At 40.9% G+C, this 7,087-nt stretch overlaps 1 pseudogene; it reads left to right on the plus strand.

Moving 5' to 3' along the window:
* The first annotated feature begins 1,175 nt into the window (after positions 1 to 1,175).
* On the plus strand, positions 1,176 to 6,784 carry LOC117025538 (lysine-specific demethylase 3A-like; annotated as a pseudogene).
* The last annotated feature ends 303 nt before the right edge of the window (positions 6,785 to 7,087 follow it).

The raw sequence follows: 7,087 nt of genomic DNA on the forward strand, positions 1-7,087 counted from the left end.
CAACTACATAAGAGTGAAGGAGGAGGACATGCGTAAGTTTTTGGAGAGAGGAGAATGTGTGATGTAGTTATTTTGGAGAAAGGAGAAGTCATGAGAAGTCATCATACTAGGGAAGCATGTATAATAGGCTTGTTTGTTCATGTTAAGTGATATTTTGAGGTTTGTGGTCATGAATTTTATAAGTGAGACTAGCTATGTATTTTTCTCCCACTGTTCAGCTGCTTGAATTCAGGAGCTTGGCAGACAGCTGAGTTTCACCTGGGTTGGAGTTTGGCAAAGTGTTTGGCTGAGGGAGAAAACATTGCTCCCATAATTATCTCTTCTTTCTCCTGCATCATCAAACTTTTACTCACTGATTATTTCCTTTGGTATAACATATGTCCAGTGCCTGTCATCCTTAAACAATAAATGATCCAAAGCAAAATACAAACAAACAAAACCTTTCTATTACCCCACTCATCTTAAAGGAGCCAAGCTACCACCTCCATTTATCTGTTCCCTTCAGAGCCTAACTTCTTAAATTGTTTTCCTAACACCCGCTAGGTAGAGTGCAGGTGTCAAATGGTCCATTTCATGTTAATTCCTCACCAGCATTTGTAGACCTAGGACCACAGACCTTTGCCAAGTCATCATAATCACATCTAATGCGCATTCTAATTTATGATTTCTATTCTGTGCCTGGATTTAACAATAATATCTACACACAAAACAATCCACTGTTAAACAATGTATATGGTCACAAAATAGTATGATCTTCTGTGGACCAAGTGTTTTTAACCATAATTGTTGTGCATCAAATTAGCCAGACTCACCAAGATTAAAAATTTTTGTACAATATAAATAATAACTTAAAAGACACTCGTATTTATAGAACTATGCTTGGGGAAACTCCATTTTGTTCAGTGTCAATGAGTGCTAAACAGCTGCCCCAAGTATTTTTGTTCAGAAAATCTATCCCAGGAGGGTACAGCAATTTATTAGATGAATAGAAAAGAAAGATATGCTTGTGGCAACCAGAGAGTTATAATGTCTTTCAAGTTGTATTAAGTGTACCTGCAGAAATGTTTGAGTGTTCTCAGGATGCAAAGCTGGAGCTGAAATGTGACATCAAACTAGGTACAAAAAGTGTGCAGTAGCCATTTCTTGAGATCAAACGTAGTACTCAGTACCCAAATATGCAAAAAAAGCTTCAGGACACAGAGCTTGTTCGCTTGGTCCCATGTCCCATCTCGTCGCATACTCTGATCATGTGTGAATTGCACAAGATTCACATTGTTCTGCTAGATTGGTATCGAGGATTTGCTCATACGCCTCCCAGACTGGATCTTCCTAGTCGTATAAGAGATGCTCACGTATTATTTATTTTTCCAACTCGTCGGAGGATAAAGCGGAGCTGGTCCTTCTTCATCCTGGAGGAGCCTGGGGAGCTAGGTGCTGGCGGTGCTGAGAAGTCAGGCTGACTTTCCTGAATACAAGCTTCCCTTCACCTCGGAGAGTGACTATATTCTTGTTTTATGTTCTGAAAATTTTGCTCTCGAGTTGTTAGGCACCGCGGGCTGCCGGGCGGTTGCGGAGTCAGCTGTGGGTCCTCCACGTGTAGCGCGGGGTCCGGGTGCGGGGCGCCGGGAGCGTGGTGGGGCACCGGGGCGCAGCGCCGCCGCTTGGGGGAACCGGGCTCAGCAGCCCCGCCCGGGCTGCTCCCGGCAACTTCGCCCCGCGTATTGTGCCGCCAGGTGGCCAGGGACCAGGAGCGGACGAGGCTGGAACTACAGCCCAACTTCTGGGTACTCAGCGGAGCTCACAGGCCAAGCCCGCTCCAATGGCGCCTCCACACCCCCACAGGAAATGATTTTAATAATAATGGTCCCAATGATCACTACAGTGTACTGTGATTAATTCGCAGTTGTAAAGTATTATGTAAACATCAAACATGGATAAAATAGTGGAATGATAGAAATCCAGTCTCTTAGATTTAAGGAAAAAGAAACCATAATGTTGTAATAGTTTTGCTCTTTATTTGTAATTTTGACAAATACCAGACCGATGATCCATTTTTAACATGGACTATTTTAGGGGCCTTTATGTGATTCAGTTTATAGCAAGTATTTTTTAGTGAGAAAATGTATCAGAGAAAGCTGTATTGATTCATTAATATATTTAAATAAACCTGTATTTCATGGTGTTGTGAAAAGGGGAACTCGAGAGTCAGATTGCCGGGTTTTTAATCCTGCTGCATCACTTCTCTAGTATGTCACAAAGGTAACCTGTAGGTATCTCAGTTTCCTCATAGTTAAAATGGGGAATAATAGAACTTACTTCATAGAGTTGGTTTGATAGTTCTTTGATAGATGATGTGATAAGCCCTTAAAGAGCACCTGGCACATTGTTTATTCATTTTTAACATAACACACATATTTGCATTGGACTCATTTTTTAGTCAGCTGGTAATTCCTACTCGGCTGTATAATTTAGAGACTAAGAGCAGAAGTCCTGGAGGGCAGGGGCTGTTTTGTTGGTCTGCATACTCAACCCAGTGTCTGACGAGGAGTGGGTGCTTGAGTGAATGAAATCAGGCACATATGGGTTCCAGTCATAGCTTTGCCATTTATAAGCAGCTGCCTAAGTCACTGGACTTCTCAGCTGTAAAGTGAGGATGACTTCGTCGGTTTGTTGTGAGGACAAAGGGAGCTAGCTAATGCATGTAAAGTAATTAATGTAGGATTTGGCACGTACTGTATCAGAGATGTTGCTTTTATCAGGAATTCAGACTATGAAACTGACAGTCTGAGATATTAAACAGTCTATTCAACTATCCATCCATGTTCTAGCTGAAAACACCCACCCAGGAAAGGCGATTTGTAACTGTACCATTTCCTTACTTCCTCCTCTTCCTCCTGCTAACTAAACCAGAAAAATAAGTTTCTAAAGCTTTTTTTGATCACTCTAGTGTGGAAGACACAATTGGATGGCTACCCAACAGCCGTTCCTTTCTCTCTTGCTGTCAGGGCCCCAGTTTGTTTGGAATGAGAGGATAGATTGGATTTTTGTTCCCAGTCCTTCATTCCCTCTCTGGAATAGAATTATACATGTACATGTTTTGGCATGTAACTTTGTAGCACTTTCTACTGGAGTAGGCAGTGTATATATCCCAGCCCAGTTTGTGTTGGACTTTGCCAGGTGACTTGTTTGGCAAATGGAGTATTATTAGACATGACATGAGCAGAAAGACTTTAAATATGTGTGATTCTACCTGACTTCTTGTGCACCTACCATTTGCAATGAGAAGAATATTCAACAGGTAGCCAGTAGTGCCAGAATAAGAAAATATATGGATCAAACATGAAAACGCACACAGCCTGGATCCAAGCCCAATTAATCCCAGCTAAAACGAGCAGAGGCATAGGTGACCTACAGGCCCGCAGTTGAGGGAAAAGTGCATGTTCTTGTAAACCACGAAGATTCTGGGAGTTGCTTGTTAAGGAGCATTATCACAGTAATAGCTAACTAATAGAGGCAGCAGTCTGCCCAGCTCCAGAGGATGAATCATAACTGATCTAAGCTAATCCTGTTGTTCTTTTCTGCATACTTGATTTCTAGATTCTCTTGGAGCTAGGGGTGGCCAAATGACCCAATGTTGGCAAATGAAATATATGAAGATTATCTACTGAGGACTTCTGGAAAAGTTTTTGCTTCCCTCATAAAAGGCATCGTAGGGCCTGGAAGTGATCTTTCTCTCTTCTTTGCTTGAAAATTCAATGGGCATCTTGAGACCATAAATTGAAAGGCCATAAAGATGAAAGCTAACAGCTGAGCATGATGGAGCAAACAAGTAGAAAGTCTAGACTCCTGATGACATGGCTTACTAGTTGACCAACATCAACAACCATCTGTCACTGTACTTCATGTTTAGTCAGGTTTTCTGTTTCTCGCTTCGCAAGGTATTCCTAACCTAACATACCTAAAATAATGTCAATTTAGTCACCCTAGTCATTCTTTTTTCTGCGGTTAGGGATAAAAGAGAAAAGGGAGCTGTGTGATCATGATTCTCCTTCCACAGACTCTAAAAAAAAACCACCTTTTTATTTATTAGGTTGTTAGAGCCTGATGTTTTTTGCTGTGCTGCCTCTTTGTCAAATGTTTGTGATAACAATGAAGCACTTAGGTAATGGTTCCCTTTAACCAAAAATGTGGTGGGGACTGATTTGGATACGGAAAAGTACATCCTGACCCATGTTGGAGGTCACTGCTGTGTTTCCCCAAAAATGAGACCTAGTGGACAATCAGCTCTAATGCATCTTTTGGAGCAAAAGTTAATATAAGACCCAGTATTATATATTATATTATATTATATTATATTATATTATATTATATCATATTATATTATAGTACATTACATTACATTATATTATATAAGACCTGGTCTTATAGTAAAATAAGGCTGGGTCTTATATTGATTTTTGCTCCAAAAGATGCATTAGAGCTGATTGTCTGGCTAGGTCTTCTTTTCGGGGAAACACGGTATGTCCAGTGGTTGTTTCTTAAAAGGGAGGTGGGTCAATTAGGGAGCCACACACTAAGAGCATCTCTTAGAGGTTTTCTAGGGAGCAAACAGCCAAAAGTTTTCAAGAACTATGTGATGCGTGATACCACCATCTTCAACTTGTACTGGGTGTATCTTAAGTATGCATTTGGAGAGTGTGTGGACTGCTACCAGATGAAGAGAAAAACTTGGAAACAGGGTACCTATAAGACTTTTCCTTGTCTGAGATGCATGAAAATTCAGGCACACAAGCCAGGAAACATGATACCTACACAAATCATTCTTGGAAAAGCTCTCTATGATGTTGAAGGCGGTTTACTTTTAAAAGCAAAGTGTGGAATGGATAAATTGTCCTTGTTCAAATAGGCAATTCAAGCTCTTCTCAGCCTTAAAGAGAGATATAAAACAGATTTCCTTAGTTGGAGAAAAACCTATTCTGGGTGCTGTGCTCTGCAGATTCCCTCAGTGTTGGAGCCAGCAACTGTGGGTTGGGGTGTAGCCTTCAAGCCCGCCGGCAGCATGAAACCAGCTTATCCCGTCAGCACTTCTTTAAACTGGCTGGCAGACCTAACCAATGGGAATATTAAAAAAGAGAAAAAAAATAAGACAGAAAGTGGATCCAAGAATATACCAATAATCCTTAATGACATTATCGCTTCTTTGGTAGAAATAACACTTCCTCTGATTTATGTAAGAACCTCAAGAACTGACAATAAACCTAGCTTTCTGACATTCCTCACTACTGGTTGTGTGGTAACTACATGCTGTGCTTGCAAGATCCCAATAATAAGGGCAACTGGAATGTGTTCAGGGAGTACTGGAAACAAAGGCAGCCAGTGATGGTGTCTGGCGTACATCATAAATTAAACAGTGAATTTTGAAAACCTGAATACTTTGACAAAGAGTCTAGTGAGCAGGAAGTCAATCTAATTAATTATAGGACTTTCATAAGTCTGTTTAGGCTGCTCTTACAAAATACCATTGACACGGTAGTTTAAAAAAACAAACTGCCCCTCCCCACACACACATACACACACAGTTCTGGAGGGTGGGAAGTTCAAGATCAAAGTGCTGGTAGGTTTGGTATCTGATGAGGGCCCACTTCGTGGTTCATAGATGCTGTCTTCTCACTGTGTCCTCACATGGTGGAAGGGGACAATGGAGCTGTCTGGGGTCTCTTCTATAAGGGCACTAATCCCATTCCTGAGGGCTCTGATGTCATACCTAATCACCTCCTAAAGACCCCACCTCCAAACACCATGACATAGGATTAGGTTTTAACATATACGTTTTGGGGCATAAACATTCAGTCTATACCAAGAGCCAGTGAAATCATTACAGACATCAAAGCAGGAGACTTCGGGAATGCATTTGAAGATGTTCCAAGTCTCTTGGAAAATGAAAAAGAATTAATGATGTTGAAACCTAAGGACTGGCTATCAGGAGGGACTTTTAAAAATATGATGCCTCCAGGTTTGATGATCTGATGGCCAACATTCTATTGCTTGAGGACACAAGGTAAGACGACAGATTGGATTTTGTCTCTAGGCGGCCCAACTGCTTTGTTTGGCCAGATTGGAGTCCTGACATGTATAATGCTTATGGATCAATGACTCCAAAATATCAAAAATGTGGAGCAATATCTTTACGGAGATGTATTGATGCAGCTCATGGCCTGGTCTGTGTGGGCATTCCAAAGGACACTGTGCCAAGAAGAAGTCCTTAAAACTGTCCAAGATGGGAACTCTCATGAACACACAATAAAGCAATTTATTGAAGGAAAAGAAGACAGGAGCCTCTGGCACGTATATGCTAGTGAAGACACGGAGAAGATACGAGAATTCCTTTAAAATACATCAGAAGAGCATGTTCCAGAAAACCCAGTGACTATAATCCTATTAGTGATCTGAGCTGACATTTAGACTGATCACTAGGAAAGCATCTTCATCAAGAGTATGGAGTCCAAGCCTGGGCTATTTTACAGTTTCTCAGAGATGGGGCATTTTCACAGCAGGAATTCCATACGAGGTTCATAACTTGTATAGCTGTGCCAAAGTGGCTAACGATTTTGTTTCTCCAGAGCATGTTCAACAGTTCTTCAGGCTTACTCAAGAATTCTGTTATCTGTTAGAGATTCATACCAATCTTGAAGATAAATTACAGATGAAGCATGTTATCTACCATGTAGTAAAAGATGCAGGTACTATGCTGAAAACCAGCAGATCCAGTTTGGGCAAACCCTAAGGGTCCTACAGATGCCTTAACTCATACACAGTGAAAGTGAATTATTGGCAGCTGTTCAAATTCTTCAGGCAAAATTCCTGTGGGCTTTATCATGTTACCTCATCTTCCTTTTTTTTCTTCTTCTTAACTATACTTGACTTTTCAGGGTACCCTGTCTACTGTATATTTCTAGTGTTTACAGACACTAAATGTGTACGTGTAGTAACTATTTACAGAACATAAAAACCTTAAACTGTGATTTCTCACCTAGTACTGAGGGTTTACCAAGCTGTAAAAACAAAACCTTTATGAGCCCTGGAGCAG

This window comes from Rhinolophus ferrumequinum, chromosome 8 (genome assembly GCF_004115265.2).
Source record: "Rhinolophus ferrumequinum isolate MPI-CBG mRhiFer1 chromosome 8, mRhiFer1_v1.p, whole genome shotgun sequence".
Lineage (NCBI taxonomy): Eukaryota > Metazoa > Chordata > Mammalia > Chiroptera > Rhinolophidae > Rhinolophus > Rhinolophus ferrumequinum.